Source organism: Meles meles, chromosome 12 (assembly GCF_922984935.1).
Source record: "Meles meles chromosome 12, mMelMel3.1 paternal haplotype, whole genome shotgun sequence".
Classification (NCBI taxonomy): domain Eukaryota; kingdom Metazoa; phylum Chordata; class Mammalia; order Carnivora; family Mustelidae; genus Meles; species Meles meles.
In genome coordinates this window covers 53,249,868-53,269,873 of record NC_060077.1, presented here as the reverse complement: position 1 = coordinate 53,269,873, position 20,006 = coordinate 53,249,868, and the positions used below count along the sequence as shown (strand labels likewise).

Here is a 20,006-nt window from a genome sequence, read left to right as displayed (position 1 = left end):
AAGGTCAGTGACTGGGTACAACTAGGAAGAGCATAGCTTCATCATTACTCTCTTCTTGCTTACTAGGAAACAGTGTTTTATCTCGCAGTTTTTTTCTCATATTCAGTTGTTTAATCAGTGGCCATATTTCAGGTCATTGGATAAGTCTTCTGTCTTTGTTTCCTGTCATCACATTCTGTTATAAATGAAACAATCAAAAAAGAAAACAAAACTCAGCAACAGACATTCAGTTCTAATCCCACAAACCCTCAATATTTGTATGGCCTTTACAGTTTACTGAAAGTTTCTGTTATCTATGTTCTCAATTGCCATTCCCACTACTCCAATACCCTACTGTTAACTCATTTTTATTTTTATTTTTATTTATTTATCTATTTTAAGTAATCTCTACACCAATGAGGGGTTCAAACTCGCAACCCCGAGATCAAGAGTCGCTTGCTCTATGGACACAGCCCGCCAGGTGCCCCCCCCCACCCATTATCTTTATTTGTCTTTGGAAACTCTGAAGTGCAAAGATACCACTTAGCTGACACTTATGGAGTAAATTGGTGTTAGTTCCAGAACCCAATTCAAGACACCCCTGCATTAGACACCGTAACATTTTCTCTGTAATTACACGTACTACAAAAACTTTCCTACCTCCTTATAGTACCATGACCCCTCAAAAGACCCAGATGAGTTGGAGGCTACAAAAGCTAAGCAATCCTGAGAAGACTGAAGTCTTCCACCACATTTTGTGTTATTTTTCAAAATAACTTGAATCTAAGTTTACAGATTTATTTTTTTATTAAGCGTTATCACCTATGGCCAAATATTCTATATAGACATTTATATTTTATTTCTGTGTAGGTGATAGTTATATTAATACTGCCAAAGGAAAGAACTTTAAAATTCTATCACTTATTTTTCTTCTTTGTTTACCCTAGACCTGAAATAAAAGCTCTTGAACCAACTCTTTTATTAAAACTTTTAATGAAACTTCTTGAAATCCAAAAATAAGGTCATGTTAATATTATTCACTTGTAAGTCCCTTACCATGGCTTACTAAGTCAACACGTATACCTGATACATCAGAATGCTGTTTTAATGAAATTGCTGGATCACAAAATGATTGTTATGCTTTTCTTCATCATTTAACCAACGATGATTTCTGCAATGTTTCTCTATGTAATTAAGTGTGTCTGTGAATCATTAATGCCATCTAAAAATAAAATATCCATAAAATTATTGATTTGACAGTAATATAAACATGAAGCATAAATGTTCCCAGCTTTTCTGAGAGGTAGAGCCTCTCCAGGGTAACATTAATGTTTTGCCACTATGGGACTTTTAATCCTTAACCAAATACAAAGCTAATTAGTTTAAATAGCATTTAAGAAATTCTATTTTGACATAGTATTTCAAGTATTATTGACTGGAAGATTATTCCAGATGATCAACAGTGTCTAAGAGCAAACTCATCTTCAATTTAAAATAATCATGAACTTATTCCAAGAGGAATTTCAAATGATAACCATTATTAATTTGAACAACAATTAAATATCTCAAGTAAGATTAGCACAAGGCCAAACAGAAGGGCTAATATGTGCAGAGGAATTGTATAAGCATGGTTTATCTATGTAACTATGGCTTATTAGGCCAGTTATCCCTTGGCCTTGCAAAATTTAGTTATAATTGAGCAGAACACTTATTGTTGGGTCCATGGTCAAAGGAATGAGACTGATACAAAGCAAAGTTCAAGCGAACCTTTATTTCACACCAAGCATTGAGAATCCAACCAATCATTCAGGGCCATCTCTTGCAAAGAGGTGACCCCTCTCTGCCTTATAGACTAGCATTTAAGGGCAAAGGCCATGTGGTTGGGCCTGGCCATGCACAGGTGGCCAATGAGATTGTAACACACAGAGAAAGCTGCACAGTCATGCTAGGTCACACATAAATGACCAATTGAATTACAATTTACCCTATAGTAGATATTTGAACTAGCCTATGACCTTGGTCAGAATTGGTGCCCAAAAGGTGCACAAAGGGTGGGGCCCATACTCCTTGGTAGCTAGGGAGACAGTATGCACCCCAACTGATTGGATACCTCCACCTGGCCTGACCAGCCCTTGTATTTGGGCTTTGTTACCTGGGACTGGTTTCCAGGACTTGTTTTTAAGTAAGTCCCCTGGGGGGAAGGGGGACAGGAACAGTTTAAATTTTACTTTTGTTGTATAAACAACAAAATCACTGTTTAACCAGATGGAATCGCTCTGGCTAAATAGGCCCTTACATTATAACATTTAAATAGTTTTCATTGATGTAGTATACAAGGAAAGGCCTGGTGTTTTCATCACTTTGACTTGACTTCAGATACCAATTCTATCACACTTAGTTGTTTAGTTGTAAACAAACTATTGAAACTCTCTTAAGCTTAGTTTATCCTTCCTTAAAATAAAGAATATAAAAATACATACTTCACATATCTCAGATTTCTTAAGATGACCAGATATGTTAGTGTGTGTGTGTTTTTAAAGATTTTATTTATTTATTTGACAGACAGAGGTCACAAGTAGGCAGAGAGGCAGGCAGAGAGAGGGGAGGAAGCAGGCTGCCTGCTGAGCAGAGAGCCCCATGCAGGGCTCAATCCCAGGACCCCAGGATCATGACCTGAGCCAAAGGCAGAGAGGTTTTAACCCCTGAGCCACCCAGGCACCCCTGATCAGATAAGTTTAAATGTGCCCAAAGTATCTAACAGTCCTTAGCATATAAAAATTGTACAATAAATAGTGCTATATTTTGCATATCTGTCCTACATGGAAGTATTTAAATCACTTAGATCACTTGTTTACAGTGTTCAAATATGTTAAGTAATTAGATTATCATACCCCTTTGACAGATTCTTTTGTTTTTTAATCATTCAGTCATTTAACATGCTCTGAATACTTATTAGGTGTCATGTCTATATTGAGATACAGACATAAAGAAAACAAAATCTTTGACTCAGACATTCATAGTGTTATTAGAACCATAATAGTTCCCATTTACTGAAAGAGCACATCATATGGAAAGACATGTGTTAAACACTTTCAAAACACAGAGTTATTTAATGAAGACTGTTCTCAAAGTCAGGATTTGAACTTCTGTTATACCTTAAGCCCAAGTTCTCAATTGACAGAATATACTACTATGGAAAAAGAAACACAATTTGATACAGGGAGAAAAGAGCAATAATTGATTTGTTTAATGAAAAAAAAATCCACTTTTTTGCCATTTGTTCTTCAATTTCATAGTGATTTCAGGAGAGAAAAATACCTGGGTTTTATTTCGTTAAGGTTTTTTTTTTGTTTGTTTGTTTCTTCCTTTTTGTTTTCTGGTTTGTTTGGTTTTTGTTGGTTTTGGTTTTTTTTTGTTTGTTTGTTTTTTAAACAACAGACATTTATTCTCTCCCAGCTCTGGGTGCTAGAAGTCTGAAATCAAGGTGTCAGCAGGACCACACTCCCTCTGAAGTTTCTACAGAAGAATCTTTACTTGCTTCTTCTAGCTTCTGGTGGCTCTAAGCATTCTTTGGCTTGGGGCAGCTTACCTCAATCCCTGCCCTCATTTTCACATGTCTTCTCTATCTCTGTGTGCTCTCCTCTTCTCACGCAGATGCTAGTCATTAGACTTATAATTTGCTCTAAATGCAGTAGATCATGTCAACGTTAGCTCCTAAATAATACATCTGCAAAGACTCTTTTTCTAAAAATGTCACATTCTGAGGTTCTAGGGGGACATAAATTTTGAGGGGAGGAGACTTTATTTAACTCATGCAATTTATAATTTGCAACATTACTGGACATAGCAAAGATTCCCTGTTGAAAATGCAGCAGTATACATTCACTTGTTAATTTAACATAGTTTATTACATTTCTGAGGCATACATAATACAGAGTTTGTCTTTAAGTAAAAGATGTCTATTTATTTATTTATTTATTTATTCTGCATGTCTATTACTATATGTGAAAGATATGTATGAAGTTCTAAATTCATGGATTATCTTTTACTCAAACAATCTAGTAAAGAATCCAAGCGAATAATAAGTAATTACAAAAAAAAAATTTAGTTACATGTGGTATGTGGAAAAAGGCAAAAGAACAAGTACTATGAACACTTATCAAGTTTATATATCTGGTGGGCCTGACCCAGTCTTGCCAGTTGGATTCCTTGAGGAAGTAATATTTAAATTGAAATTAAAAGATGACTAAGAATTAACTAAGAGAATTTATCTACCTCTCCACTATATTTTCTGAACAAACTGCAGTATAAAATCAGTGATTTTAATTTGATGAGAAGCATGTTAATTATACTCCTTTCATTTATTCACCTTTATAGTATAACCTAATATCCCCCAAAGAGAAACAGGTGTTTGTCCTGTGAGTAGGCAAAATAAGCTCACGTTTGCATTTTTGGTATACAGATGCAGCTGGACAGAAACTGTAGGAAGACTTCAAGGATAGCACCCTAATTTGACCAATTAATTCTATTATCTCTAAACTCTTATAAAAATCTTGTTTTATATCAGTATAATTATAGGTAGAATCATCCACTGTATTACTAAACTATAGTCTCTGGTAGATTTAACTTCCATTTGTAGAAAAAAGCTTAGAAATACTGCCCTTATCCTAATATCACTGCTTTGATCTATTCTGAATCAATAGATCTGCTACTGATTCTATATATATATACACATATGTATATAATGTACATATTTATATTATACATAATATAAATATCATATATTATCTGTGTTATGTATTACATATATTTATGATTTTTATCCAGCAAGGCTTTTACCACCTATAATATACAATAAGACTCCTAGGAGATTACTGCATCCGCATACTTTTCTACTTCTTCGAACACCTTTGATACTTCTGGGAAAATGGGTATATTTGAGAACAGATCAGAATCTCTGCAAGCTTGATTCCTAAAACAAAAGGGGATTGAACAGAAAATCTCATTGACCATAACATTCAGGTTAATTAACCATAATAGAAATAAGTAATATCCACGTAAGATTGTCCCATGTGGAAACTTGTCTACTTTCTGATAGTATGGTTGACTGCTTTCTCTGAATAGCTTCCTCAGAATATCTTGAATCCAGAGATCAGATAGAGAATTTAATAAATAAGACTTTGCCACAAACAAGCAAGTCCATATGAGACAAAGAAGCTTAGAAGAACAAGGTGACAATTTAATTTAATTTTATTTTATCTAATTTAATCTAATTTAATCATATTCATATCTCTACTGTGCCAAATAAAACCTTCCTCTAGCTACAGATTGTTTGCACTTTTCTTGGCCTCTTATCAGTTAGTCAATTGAAGCCCTGTTTCCAGTGTGATTCAATCACAACACTTGATTAAAAAAGATTCCAGAAAAACTCCTCCTTGTTGGTTTAGGAGAGTTTTGCATACATCATTGGGAAATAATGCATGTAAATCTGTTGAATGCATGATGGTATGCTTTCTACTTTCAGCACTGGAAACCGGTGTAAAAAAGATGTTTGATTATATCCTCCACAGCTCTAAATCAGGCAAAATTTCCTCCTTTATTTTAGAGTATTATAACTCACTGCCTAGAACTGGGTACACATTTGTTGTATACATCACCCCACTAGTCTCCAAACACCAAACTTCTTACCTGCAGATTGCAAAATTCATTTAAATTCTGATCACCAGACATAAATCAAGGACTCTGTTTCAAGCACTGAGCTGGGCTCCACAGGTGCATGAGTAAATTTGTCTTTTCTCCTAGAGCCATCTGTACCCTAGACAAAACAATTATGCAGAACATTTCTATACAATGTTAAAATTGCTGTAGAACAGCTGATATGTATTGGGTTCTCACTCTGTGCCCGGAACTATTCCAAGGGTTCTTCATGTACTGATTTAATTCTGTATAGCGTCATTGTGGAAAAAAGCAACATGGAAAATGTAAGTAATTTGCCAAATGTCCCCAAACTAAAAAGTAGGAAAAACACAACCTTTTTCATACTTCAAACATATCACTAGTTAATGTGTTTGTATATTGGCATTGTTTCTTTTATCTCTGCTTTATATCCTAACTCCATCCACCTTCTAAGAGACTGTATCAATCATCTTTTATTTATTTATATAAAATCTCTCTTGACTGCATCCTTCACATTAACATAAATATGCTCAAGTCTCTACCTTACAACAAACAATACTAAATATAGGAGTTTAGTAAGGTCTTATACTGGGACGTTTTTTCTATATAACCTTTTCCTAGGAAATGTTACCCTCTCTCAGGCCTTCCACTATCATTGATATGAAAATAAGTCCAAACTTGCATCTTCTATTCTTAACTCTTGGTACCACGGCATCATTGATTTCCACTGTCTCCGACTTTAGTGAACAGCATTTTATTCTTCTATTTTGCAAGCTGGGAATCTAGATATCACCCTACCTTTGAAGGTTTTCCTTCACTAACACAATGTCCTGTACTTTTACCTTCTAATACTGAAATGTATTCACTTATCTCCATCTCAAATCACGTGATCCTACATCAAGCTATGATCCCCCCCCATCCCCCGCCTGGATAGAAATAGCATCAAAGTGGATTTCTCTTCTTTCACTTTTGCCTTTTGTCATACTCCAATTTATTCCATCCTCTCTAACCAGGATGATAACATAACATAAATTCAACACATAAATATAAGGAAGACATTTCTCCCGTAAAACTCCTTTCAGTGGCTTCAAATATCTCCTGTAATAGAAATTCGTAGCATAGCCATCAATGCCTCATCTGCTTTGGCGCCTGTCGCTCTGACCCCATTGTATAGCCCTTCCTGCCCTTCTCTGTCCATCTTGCACTTCACCTACCGTTCCTTCTATTCCCTTTCATGTTCCTTCACATGAGAGTGCATACCACTCTCTCTTTGTAGTATTTTCCCATATCACACCTCTATTTTATTTTATGATTTTATTTATTTATTTGTCAGAGACAGAGAGAGAGACAGAGAGAGAGACAGAGAGAGAGAACAAAAGCAGGCAGAGCAGCAGGAAGAGGCAGAGAGGGAAGCAGGCTCCCTGCTGAGCAAGGAGCCCAATGCGGGACTTGATTCCAGGACCCTGGGATCATGACCTGATCCGAAGGCAGCAGCTTAACCAACTGAGCCACCCAGGCATCCCTCACAACTCTATTTTAATGTCAAACAACAAAGTGGGCTTTACTTCATTAGGGAAACCATACTTGACCCTTCATAGTAACTTAGATCTGCTTTACATCCTTTAGAAAACATATATTTTTTAATAATCCTGATGAGTTCCTCTGATACATTTCTATTTATGACTATTATTAATATGTGTGTCTCTCTAGCCCGAAATAACTCCTTGAAGTTAGCTAAAATTTTTAAAAAATTTTGTATCTCTATCACTTAGCATCTGAATAGCATATAGTAGATGTTCAATAAATAATTGGTATATAAATGAGTGAAAAAATAAGTTGAAGATTTTTATCTTTGAATGTTTTGATAGATATTTTTCTTTCATATATGTTATGTATCCTAGGTTTTCTTTCATTTTAAAATATTTCTTAGGAAGAATTTCTATTTTTTAGCTAAAACTTTAAGTTAGGGTCTTAGAAACAACAACTGTTTCAGAGTATAAAATATAACTCAGAAAAACTCAGGAGAATTTTTTCATGGAATTTAGTCTATTATGTCTCCACTTTCTTCAATTTCCTAAGAAAATTATTCTTACCTTAAACTTGCTAGTATTAAGATTTAATGGGCATAATGCATGTGACAGTCTTTCTCAGAAAATGAACGCAAGGAAAATGAAAAAGAGTGATTGACAGAAACATAAATACAAGACAGCAGAGAACAAGCTGGGAATGTACATATCTGAATAGCTATTTGGCACAAAAAGCTATTAAAAGTGACAATAACTTCATCATTTGTCTGCACTGTCTTTTACTCAAAATGCACTCAAACCTGACCTGGGGTGTCCTCTCCCCAGGTGGCACAGCTTGAGGTATTTGAATACATCTTGAATTGATGTTATATTTTATTCATTTTCATGCTGATAGTGGCAACAGCATGTAATAATATAAAGACCACAGACTCTATCTCTATGATATTCAGGACATTTCTACCAGGTCCTCTCTATTCTAGACAACTTCGGTGTTGGTGTTGATTGTCTAAATGCAGAAATGGGAGACAAGGGATGAGATGATGGAAGAGGAGCTTCCACACTCATCTAGAAGCAAATTTTTGGGTCTCTGTTAAGTGAACAGAATTGATAATCATCACTCAAGGAAGGAATGTGACTATGGTAGTACTTTCTGGATTATAGCTCATCCTGTCTAAGACATTCTACAGAAAGCAAAGAGATCATGCAAGTGAAATGTTTTCTACAGTGCCTTCTCCCTTCTCCACCTAAAACATATTTTTCTTCAAAGTGTTGACTATAAATCCTGACCTTCCTGCTTGTAATGTGAAATCAAGTTATCTCAGAAATGGAGCTCTGCTAGATATGGGATTTCCAATTCTCCTAGCCCTGCAATTGTGTTTTCTTTTACTGCTGGTACTGCTAGAGCTTGTCCATTTTTATGAGGAGATAAATGCAAACTCTTATTCACATACATTCAATAATACCACACAGATTTGAGAACCCAACTGTCAAAATTGTATAAAGCTTTGACGTAAACATAATCTTAGTGCTGAAAATGGGCCGAAACTATTGCCAACTTTTAGAACTACATACTTCCCAGCCGTAAAAGGGAAAGAATTCAGCTGACTATAAAAAGGGGTTATCACACAGTTGTTGCTGTTGAAAGGTGGAAAATAAAAGACTGCCTATCATGACAGTGTTTTAATTATGAACTGGACAACAACACAAACAAGTTGATATAAAAAGTCATCCTTAAGAACTTCATGAATGAAATGTCTTTTGAGTCCTCGTTATTAGGACAATTTTCCTATCTATTTAATGAAGGTAAGACAATGTCAATGAGAATTATTAAATTGATCAAAATGCATAAGGTAAAAACAATGGAAACACCCTTAGTAAAAATTCGCTACCAGAGCAGACGCACCTGGAATGGGAAATGTAGTTTTTGTCAGTGTATTGACATAGAAGCAAGTAAGGAAGATGGTGTTTCTGGCCATTTGAGCTAAACATAAAAGCTGCTGAATATGTAAAGTGCAAAAATATCCTAGTAGTCAAAAGAAAGAGCAACTGAACAAGAGAATGACCTAATATCTATTGTTCATGCATCACCCATGTGGTTTGCAGAAGGCTGGAGAAACAAAGGGAGACATGAAGTGGGAACATTGCCTGCAGGATCAGCAGAAAAAAAATCAATAACATATTTGGTGTATGTACTAAGGGAGAAAACATCTCTCCGTTGTGTTATTAAAATGGGATTCAGTTAAACTGTGGGACCCCGGACTTTGTTTAGGTGTGATAAATGGCATGCTATCAGTGAGTGTATTTAGAGTTTCCAAGATTAAACTTCATCTGAAATTCTTGGAAGGATAAAATGGAACAGCTGAGCTTTTGCAGTGTTCTTCAGCCTTCCCTCTCTTTTTAGGACAGTTTTCTCTAAAATGCTTAATAAAGTGTAATCGAATATGAAATCTTATAAACAAATACACATACATTTGACTTATGAAATAAAAACTGACACAGAGCCATTCATGTGCATTAATATTTGGAAAAGCAAATATTGATAGCCCCCACGAAAGTAGGTGGGTGCATGATATTTTTTATGTCACAGAGGCAGGGTGCCTGATTCTCAAAATGCTAATTAAGTCAATATAATTAATTTGGTGCTATAGTGCAATAGAAATGTTAAGTCATCAGCATGATAAATCATAATAAATCCTGTAGGATACTGTTCCAGAGCTGTTGGGAGGAAATACATCATGACTCCTGGACATCTATTAATCACCAGACAAGAGAGGATGGGAAGCATGGGAAACACTTCATGTTTCTAATATAGCTTATTTTTCACTCTTAATATCAGGGAGTTCAATGATATTTTCATGTATAATCACTTTTAATCTTACTATGAGTAGACAACATTACATAAACTGTTAAATTCCTGCTTTCTTGAAAAAACTCACTACCACCCAACCATACCAACATTATGTAATATGTTAAGTAATACAGTGGTACTCATTTATGTTATTGAACATTCAACATATATTTTGGCATAAATAAATATATGTCAAAAATAAAACATGGCTCTGTACGAAGCAATGCCACTATAATAGACTTATTTCAAAGGAGCTATTAACATGTTTACAAAAAAACAGAATGAAGGGGCTCTTGTTTAGACTGGACTAAACCTTATCTTATATTTTGGGTTTGTTCATTAATTTTTCATTAAATTTGTTCTATTCTAAATAAATTTTGAAGTGTTTACATTTTTATTTCCTTCAAAAGATTTAGAATCTGCAGGGATTCTACATTTATTTTACAATAAAATGTGCTATGAGAAAGACCCACAGCAAATATCATCCTCAATGGGAAAAAGCTTGGAGCCTTCTTGTTGAGATCAGGAACACGACAAGGATGCCCACTCTCACCACTCTTGTTCAACATAGTATTAGAAGTTCTAGCAACGGCAATCAGACAACAAAGAGGAATAAAAGGTATCCAAATTGGCAAGGAAGAAGTCAAACTCTCTCTCTTCACAGATGACATGATTCTTTATATGGAAAACCCCAAAGAATCCACCCCCAAACTACTAGAACTCATACAGCAATTCAGTAACGTGGCAGGATACAAAGTCAATGTACATAAATCAGTGGCTTTCTTATACACTAACAATGAAAATACAGAAAGGCAAATTAGAGAATCGATTCCATTTACTATAGCACCAAGAACCATAAGATACCTGGGAATAAACCTAACCAAAGAGGTAAAGGACCTGTACTCAAGGAGCTACAGAACACTCATGAAAGAAATTGAAGAAGACACAAAAAGATGGAAGACTGTTCCATGCTCTTGGATTGGAAGAATAAACATTGTTAAAATGTCTATACTGCCTAGAGCAATCTATACTTTTAATGCCATTCCGATCGAAATTCCACTGATATTTTTCAAAGAGCTGGAGCAAATAATCCTAAAATTTGTATGGAATCAGAAGAGACCCCGAATTGCTAAGGAAATGTTGAAAAACAAAAACAAAACTGGCGGCATCACGTTACCCGATTTCAAGCTTTACTACAAAGCTGTGATCACCAAGACAGCGTGGTACTGGCATAAAAACAGACACATAGACCAGTGGAACAGAGTGGAGACCCCAGATATGGACCCTCAACTCTATGGTGAAACAATCTTCGACAAAAGAGGAAAAAATATTCAATGGAAAAAAGACAGTCTCTTCAATAAATGGTGCTGGGAAAACTGGACAGCGATATGTAGAAGAATGAAACTCGACCATTCTCTTACACCGTACACAAAGATAAACTTGAAATGGATAAAAGACCTCTAAGCATGATACGCTCTAGTTCCATCCACGTCGTCGCAAATGGCAAGATTTCATTTCTTTTGATGGCTGCATAGTATTCCATTGTGTATATATACCACATCTTCTTGATCCATTCATCTGTTGATGGACATCTAGGTTCTTTCCATAGTCTGGCTATTGTAGACATTGCTGCTATATAAGTCAATCGGAGAAAGACAACTATCATATGATCTCCCTGATATGAGGACATGGAGAAGCAACATGGGGGGGGGAGGGGGATAGGAGAAGAATAAATGAAACAAGATGGGATTGGGAGGGAGACAAACCATAAATGACTCTTAATCTCACAAAACAAACTGGGGGTTGCTGGGGGGAGGTGGGATTGGGAGAGGGGGAGCGGGCTATGGACATTGGGGAGGGGAGGCGAACCATAAGAGACTATGGACTCTGAAAAACAACCTGAGGGTTTTGAAGGGTCAGGGGTGGGAGGTTGGGGGAACAGGTGGTGGGTGATGGGGAGGGCACGTTTTGCATGGAGCACTGGGTGTTGTGCAAAAAGAATGAATACTGTTACGCTGAAAAAATTAATAAAAGGGGGAAGTAAATTGTCTAAAAAAAAAAAAAAAAAAAAAAAAAAAAAAAAAAAAAGAAATGGATAAAAGACCTCAACATGAGACAGGAATCTATCAGAATCCTAGAGGAGAACATAGGCAGTAACCTCTTCGATATCAGCCACAGCAACTTCTTTCAAGATATGTCTCCAAAGGCCAAGGAAACAAAAGCAAAAATGAACTTTTGGGACCTCATCAAGATCAAAAGTTTCTGCACAGCAAAGGAAACAGTCAACAAAACAAAAAGGCAACCCACGGAATGGGAGAAGATATTTGCAAATGACAGTACAGACAAAAGGTTGATATCCAGGATCTATAAAGAACTTCTCAAACTCAACACACACAAAACAGATAATCATATCAAAAAATGGGCAGAAGATATGAACAGACATTTCTCCAACGAAGACATACAAATGGCTATCAGACACATGAAAAAATGTTCATCATCACTAGCCATCAGGGAGATTCAAATTAAAACCCCATTGAGATACCACCTGACACCAGTTAGAATGGCCAAAATTAGCAAGACAGGAAACAACGTGTGTGGGAGAGGATGTGGAGAAAGGGGAACCCTCTTACACTGTTGGTGGGAATGCAAGTTAGTGCAGCCACTTTGGAAACAGTGTGGAGATTCCTGAAGAAATTAAGAATAGAGCTTCCCTATGACCCTGCAAATGCACTGCTGGGTATTTACCCCAAAGATACAGATGTAGTGAAAAGAAGGGCCATCTGTACCCCAATGTTTATTGCAGCAATGGCCACGGTCGCCAAACTGTGAAAAGAACCAAGATGCCCTTCAACGGATGAATGGATAAGGAAGATGTGGTACACATACACAATGGAGTATTATGCCTCCATCAGAAAGGATGAATACCCAACTTTTGTAGCAACATGGACAGGACTGGAAGAGATTATGCTGAGCGAAATAAGTCAAGCAGAGAGAGTCAAGTATCATATGGTCTCACTTATTTGTTGAGCATAACAAATAACATGGAGGACATGGGGAGATGGAGAGGAGAGGGAGTTGAGGGAAACTGGAAGGGGAGACGAACCATGAGAGACTATGGACTCTGAAAAACAACCAGAGGGTTTTGAAGGGGCGGGGGGGGGGGAGGTTGAGGAACCAGGTGGTGGGTAATAGGGAGGGCAGGTACTGCATGGAGCACTGGGTGTGATGCCAAAACAATGAACACTGTTATGCTGTAAATAAACAAATAAAAACAAAAACAAAAACAAAAAAAAAATGTGCTATGAGAGATAGAAATATGAAGTACTCTTGGAGCAGTTAAGATAAGTTGTTTCAGACATATGATTCCATATGTGCAAAAACCCCGAGTCACAAAAGAACACACAATTCCAAAGGAAGTCCTGGCAAAGAGAGTGTAGGAGATGCAGCAAGAGGTAAGACAAGGAAAATAGACAGGGTCCAGTTAGTGGAGAACTGTTTCCTGCATGCTAGGAAGCATAGCTGTTGATCTGTAGGTCTCAAGAGCCAATAAAGAACTTAAAGAGGGGAATGACATCATGAATGTTATATCTTAGAAAATAAATTCCAGTAACTGTAGAAATGGCTAGGGATTAGACAAGTTTAAAGAAATGGATAGCAGGAAGATGATTATTTCAGAAATTCACAGAAAATAAGATCTCAAATGAAGAAGTAACACAATGTTGGAGTGGGAAATATAAGAAAGATAGCCTTTTGCAGATAATCAAGAAATATAAAAGTAGAATTATTAATAAGAGAAATAAAAGAATCAGGAATGATGTGCAGGACTCAGGGCTTGGCAGTTTTATGGATAATTGTGCTATTGAAAAAGATGAGAACGTAAGAAAAACTACAGGTTTGGATAAGATGAAATAATAAGTTCATCCAAGGACAAATTGATTTAAAGTATATGTGAGTCATTCAATGTAGATACTCAGTACATAGTTGAACATATAAACCTGAAGAGCAGAAGAGAATTCTGGACTAAAGAAACATATTTGACAGTCGTCAACATATAGATACCAATTGAAACCATGGGAAAAGATAAGATCACTGACAAAGAGTGTACAGAACAGGATGTAGAAAGCAGTTTGATGGCAAAATGTTGGAGAACTCTGATGTCTTGGGGGCTGGAAAAAGAAGAATCCACAGAGAAGTTTAAGAAAGAACTAAAATAAGGAAAAGAGGTAACTAGTGTTAGCCATAAAGTCAAGCAGAAAAAAAGTATTTCATACAGTACATTGTCACCAACCCAATGCTTATAAGAGCTTAAATTAGGATAGAAAAATGGCCATTTTATTTAACAACTTTAAATAATTCTTATTAAATTGGAGTATAAAAGTCTAATGGTGATGATGAAATCCAAATTCATCTACTTCAAGAATAGGAAGCAAAGACATTATGAAAGTTAGTCAAAGTTTTGTTCAATATCCTACCTATGGAAGGGAAAAAAAATAAAAAGTTTAGGAACCAGAGAGTAGCGTGGGTTTTAAGGAAGAATTTCAGAGATCTGATTTATAAAAGAAACAGATAGTTTTTAGAGCAATTACTAAGGAAAATGATATTTAGAACCATGGCTGAGAAACTTTAAAGACAAAAGAAACATCTTTTTTACTCAGAAAGTGGTTAAAAAGTAACTATAGATATACACTGAAACATGTATGTTTGTGGGCACAGAATGTGGGGGTACTTTTATTCATGTTCACCTTTTTCTCCTTTTCTTTAAAAAATTGAGATATAATCAGTATGTAATATTACATTAGTTTCAGGTGTACAACTTAATGATCTGACATTTGTATACATTGTGAAATGATAGCTGCAGTAACTCTAATTACCATCTTTACCAAAGTTATACTTTTTTTGTAATGAAAACTGTTACGATTTCCTTTCTTAGCAACTTTCAAATCTGTAATACAGTATTATTGACTATACCTTCTTGTCATTTCTCCTAATGCCTCTTCCAAATAGTTATTATCATCCTCAAACATCTTCCCTAATCTCTTCCCGTTTCTCAATTATCAGTATATCTTGCCTCTTTTTCCTGCAGAGAACTTTTAGGATACCCTAAAAGTGGGCACAGAATGAAGGGACTAAGGACTCAAGGGATGCTGGGAGGAGGCAGAGCCCACCCAGAAGGGCTGCTATTCCTACACAAGGGTCTTTGTCCAGGAATGTGATAGGGCTTGAGCTCTTCAAACAATGTTCACTGGACCTTCCCAGACTCAAGCTATGAGACTTGCTTGCTTCTTCGGAGTCACTGTGCCCCATTCCAGAATGCCAGGATGCAGGTGCATCACGCACAACCTTAATACCCAAACTTACCACATAATCTTCACAGAGGGGAGGGCCATGTGTCCTCACACAGTTAGTGACTGTAGATATATACCGAAATGTGTATGTTTGTGGCCACAGAATGTAGGACACAAGAATAAGGAAAATGATTGCTAATAGAACTGAGTGTCCAGTGAGTATAAAAAAGTATAGAAGCATCCATCTGCAAAGATATATGATTTTCTCCAGCAACTCTCAGCATCCTGAGAAGAGGTAGATCACTTGATTGAGCTAATTTTAAAGAATTTTTATGAAGCTTGTGACAAAAATTGCATCAACAAGCCAGTAAAACAATCCAAACAACCAAATCAAATAAGCAGGTTACAAATAAAATGCTGATATGATCCACTCCTGAGACTGGGATCCATAAGAAATAAATGAAGCAATGGGAATGGGAGACAAATGAAGGAGGAATTAAAAAGCCAATGACATGATAAAGATAAAATGCTATATAGTGAAAGTAATGAAGTGAGAAGCTGAAATGAATGGAGGCTGTGATTAGATATTAGTATTTTGGAGTTTATTATAGTGAAGGTAATGAAATGATAAGTGATGATAAAATCCAGCTGTGACCATGACAACGTTTGTCTAAAGTAAGGTAGACATTGAGAGAACTGAAATACAGGAAGTCAAATGTCTATGAAAATAAGGGGCACGGCAAGCTAGCCATGTATTCTTTGAAGTCATTATGGAGGCTATTTATTTTGAAATAAAAAGAAATACCAACGACTTCAGCAAATGACAGTATCAAAGGATGATAAATAGAGGGAAAACTTGAAAGACAGGAAAATGTTTACATGCACTAAAAAGCGATGCTTGGGAAGTAGCAGTGAGAATTAAGGAAGTACAGATTCCATGTATGACAACACGGTAAATGCAGTGGGAATTAGTGAAGGATCTCCTCTGCAGGAGAAACTGGCAAACACAGAGCAGTCGGATTGTAGCTGAGTCTAAATGTTGAAAAAAATTCTTTGGATGAGTAAGCATGCAGTTAAAGCTTTGGTCAGACCATGAGAAAGTGATCAGTGGGAGAGGAAATACGGAGTAAATTAGGGATGATATTGGAGAAGAAGAAAGTTGATCAAAGAAGCTGAATTTTTCTTGTAACTATGAATAGCAATTCATGATATTTGACTTAGAGCCAATGAGAGGGCTTGGAAAAGGTAGCGAAGTCCAAATAATTACATTTACTGGACTACATTTACAATTTTTCCTTAACCTAAGAATATCGAGGAGAAATTTAACATTTTGAGCAACAAAGTGTCATAATCAGATTTGTGAGTTAAAATACTGTTCTGACTTCAGTGAGAGCAGATTGGGGGCAAATGATACTTGAAACAAGGAGAACTATTAGGAGGCTCTCGTAGCCAACCAATGGAAAGATTGTGATGGACAGATTTAGAATCACTGAGTGGGATGGAGAAAAGTGGGTCAATATAAGAGATACTTCAGGATGATTACTTGACAGGATTGTCATGTCAAATTCACTGAATAGTTGTCAGATGATATATGAAAAATACAGATGTAAATGACACTGATGCAAAATTGTTAAAAATAGTTATATAAGGTTTTACATATGCATTGCTATTTTTGGCCACTTAAACTATCCCCCTGTGTCACAGAGTCTGGAAAATGGTATTTCCCAGAATCTCTTGCCATCAGGGTCCTACTTTATATTGCAACAGTTAAACTAATGTTTTGAGATTCAATAAGGAGAAGAGAATATATATTTCTCTTCCTTTGTAGACTCCAAGGAAGTGAGTGAACAGACAGCTCTCATTAGTTTCATGGAAAACTCCTTTGATTCTTGAGCTTTGGTGCTCCAAGGGTCTAGATCATTATCACTGATTTCCTGCAATGTTTCCTAGACACATTAAATCCAGCAGGGCTTCTCCTTGGCCAATGTTTAGCTAGCTCTTCGGAAGTAAGCATTGAATTCCCTGTATTAAATCTGTTCCCTCTGAAATACCTAGAGCAAGTGTGTTGTGTTGTTGTTGTTTTTCCTAACAAAAACCTTGACCAATGCAGAATTTTTTTTAACAAATATGGCTCCAAGGTGGGAAACTGTAATTGATTATCAGACCAAGTTTTATGTGAAAACAATGATACCATTGCTAAGATAAATGAAATGCTAGTAGACTCTGGCATGCCAAAAACCCAACAATATTCTATTACTGCTTTTAAAGAATCTTTAATCCCCTGGAACCTCAGGCCCATGTTAAAAATAAAACCAAAGTTAACATTCATTGTCCAAAATTACAGTTAATTGAGTCATTCACAGACTCTATAGGACTCTTATATGAAACTCAAAGCATTGAATGGGGGAAAAATAAGACATAAATTTGGAATAGTGGAATAGTGGTGAATTCTGGCAGTTATGAATACTTTAGACCTCAAAATTTCACTATGTCTTCCAGGCCAACAGACTCCATTCCTTCTCATCCATCTGAAATGAGTGTCCTCTTATTGGAAGACTCCAGAATAAGGCAATTAAATTCTTGCAGAGCATACTATTTCTCCTCAAGATCTATTCCCCACCAAATTGTGAGCCCGCGTATTTGTCATGAAGGTCAAATCCTAGTTGATTCTAAAAAAATAAGTTTCCTTTCATCTTACTCTCAAATGAGAGAACATATTAACCAAAATAATTGTAATCATTTTGTCAATTTATATGAAAAGAAAATTGGAGAATGTGTGTAAGGATGTGCTTTGAGATTGTATACCAGAGAAGAAGAAATATAATAAAACGCAAAGATGTTGGTAAACAGGATCTGCCTCTGGTCCACCATGTTAAAGTTTATCATGGTGTTTGGATCAGAGAAGAAGTAGCAAATATCCTAATTGGCTTGGCAAGAAATGTGCCTGTATTCATTAAAATTCAGAATTCAGATGCATGCCACCTTGATGGCGTTTTTAGTTTAAGGCTTGTCAAAACGTCCTACCAAAATAAAAGAAAAGTTACTGTACTTTACTAAAAAAGAGACATGTTAGATTTCTTGAGATTCTGCAAACAGTTACATTATTTGAGCATGTTGCTCCCAGCCGTTTAGCAAGTTGCCCAAAGGCATGCATTTGAGTGAGGATCAGAGTAGGCGAATGGTCTGCAGGTAGTGAAGACTTGAGGACAAGATGCTCAGCCAGTTGTGAAGCAGAAGATGCCAAGAGGCTCAATGTATCTGTCACCAATGGGGATGCAATATGCAGTCACTATTTATATGGAGCAAAGCAATGCCTTCTTCCACAAATAATTATTTCACTTTAAGAAATAACTCCTAGATTGCTATTATATGTGTACATATCAACTAAATTTACATTTTATCCTTCTCTTCTTCCCACATATTTTATACAAGCTGTGCATCTAGTGTATTTTTATTTAGTTTTCTATTTTTTTTCTTTTAAGTTGGAGAATGTAAAGTAATTTGTTAGTGGGCAGGAGCTGCAACAATTATTACACAGAGATGGAAACAGCAATCTGTGGGACTTTCTCTCTTGCTCTCTCACTGGTTCTCTCATATTCTGACCAGGAAAGGAAGAATATACAAACTAATTGTCATTCATATTAGGTGGATACATACTGTTGCCTTGAATTATTTTTAAGAGCTTAAATGTAAATAGAAGTGTTTCCTGGATACCAGGAATCCATGGAGGAGGACTGAATAAATCACATATCATTTATTGATATTTATTAGCATCTGATTATTCTAAACTCTCCTTTGTAACACAAGCTTTGGAACCTAAAAATTATGCTTTCCAGGTTCTTGACAGCAATATTCCAGCTTAGATTTTTATTATAGGCATTTGTTTGAAATTAGGTAGGTAGAAAGCAAAAGTCATTTTCCTCTTCTAATAGTTAGGCTGATATATATGTAACCAGGCAGTAGAGGTATCTCTCAGAGGCACCCTGGCAATGTTCAAACCACTTTTCTCCATGCAGCAGGGAGCGAAGCTCATAGACAGTTTGCACTATCTGATTTCCCCAAAGTCAGCAGTGGTTTTTCTGACCTTCATTCACCCAGCCTTACCAATGGTTCTGTAGGACTCTAATTCCTACATTAATATGTATTAAATCTTGTCTACCAAAATATCTAGATTCCTGACTAAACTTTGACTTATATAATCTATAGCAATATGGAAGAAAAAAAATGAATACTAACTAATTTTAACCAAGAAAGAACAAAATAAAGTTCAACCTGGAAATTGTGATATTTGATTGTGACCTGATTGGTGAATCCTCCCTCCCAAGTGCATCATGTACTCACACTCCCCCCCTTTTTTTAATCATTCATGGTCATTCCCTTATGGGAAATGTCTCCAAATAACTTTTTACTCTTTTTTGAATCTCTGTAATTTGCTAACTTCACATTTTCCTAGGATTAAATGAAATGCTATTACAGCAAGTAATCAAGCAAGAAACACTATTTTTGAGCAACTGCTGTAAACTCTCTAAAATTTTAATGGTTAGGCAACAATTAAGAGATATGCAGTGATTGTCACAAATCACTCAAAATAATCTTTCTGAAACTCAGTTTCCTTTTAAGTAACATGAAGATAATAATACCTCTTAATGAAGGTATGAAACATAAATAAAAGACTATATGTGCAAAGTACGT

The 20,006-nt window shown here is 36.0% G+C and overlaps 1 pseudogene; it reads right to left on the bottom strand.

Moving 5' to 3' along the window:
* Positions 1-4,842: 4,842 nt before the first annotated feature.
* The window catches only part of LOC123953896, a 29,361-nt pseudogene continuing 14,197 nt past the window's right edge, over positions 4,843-20,006 (bottom strand).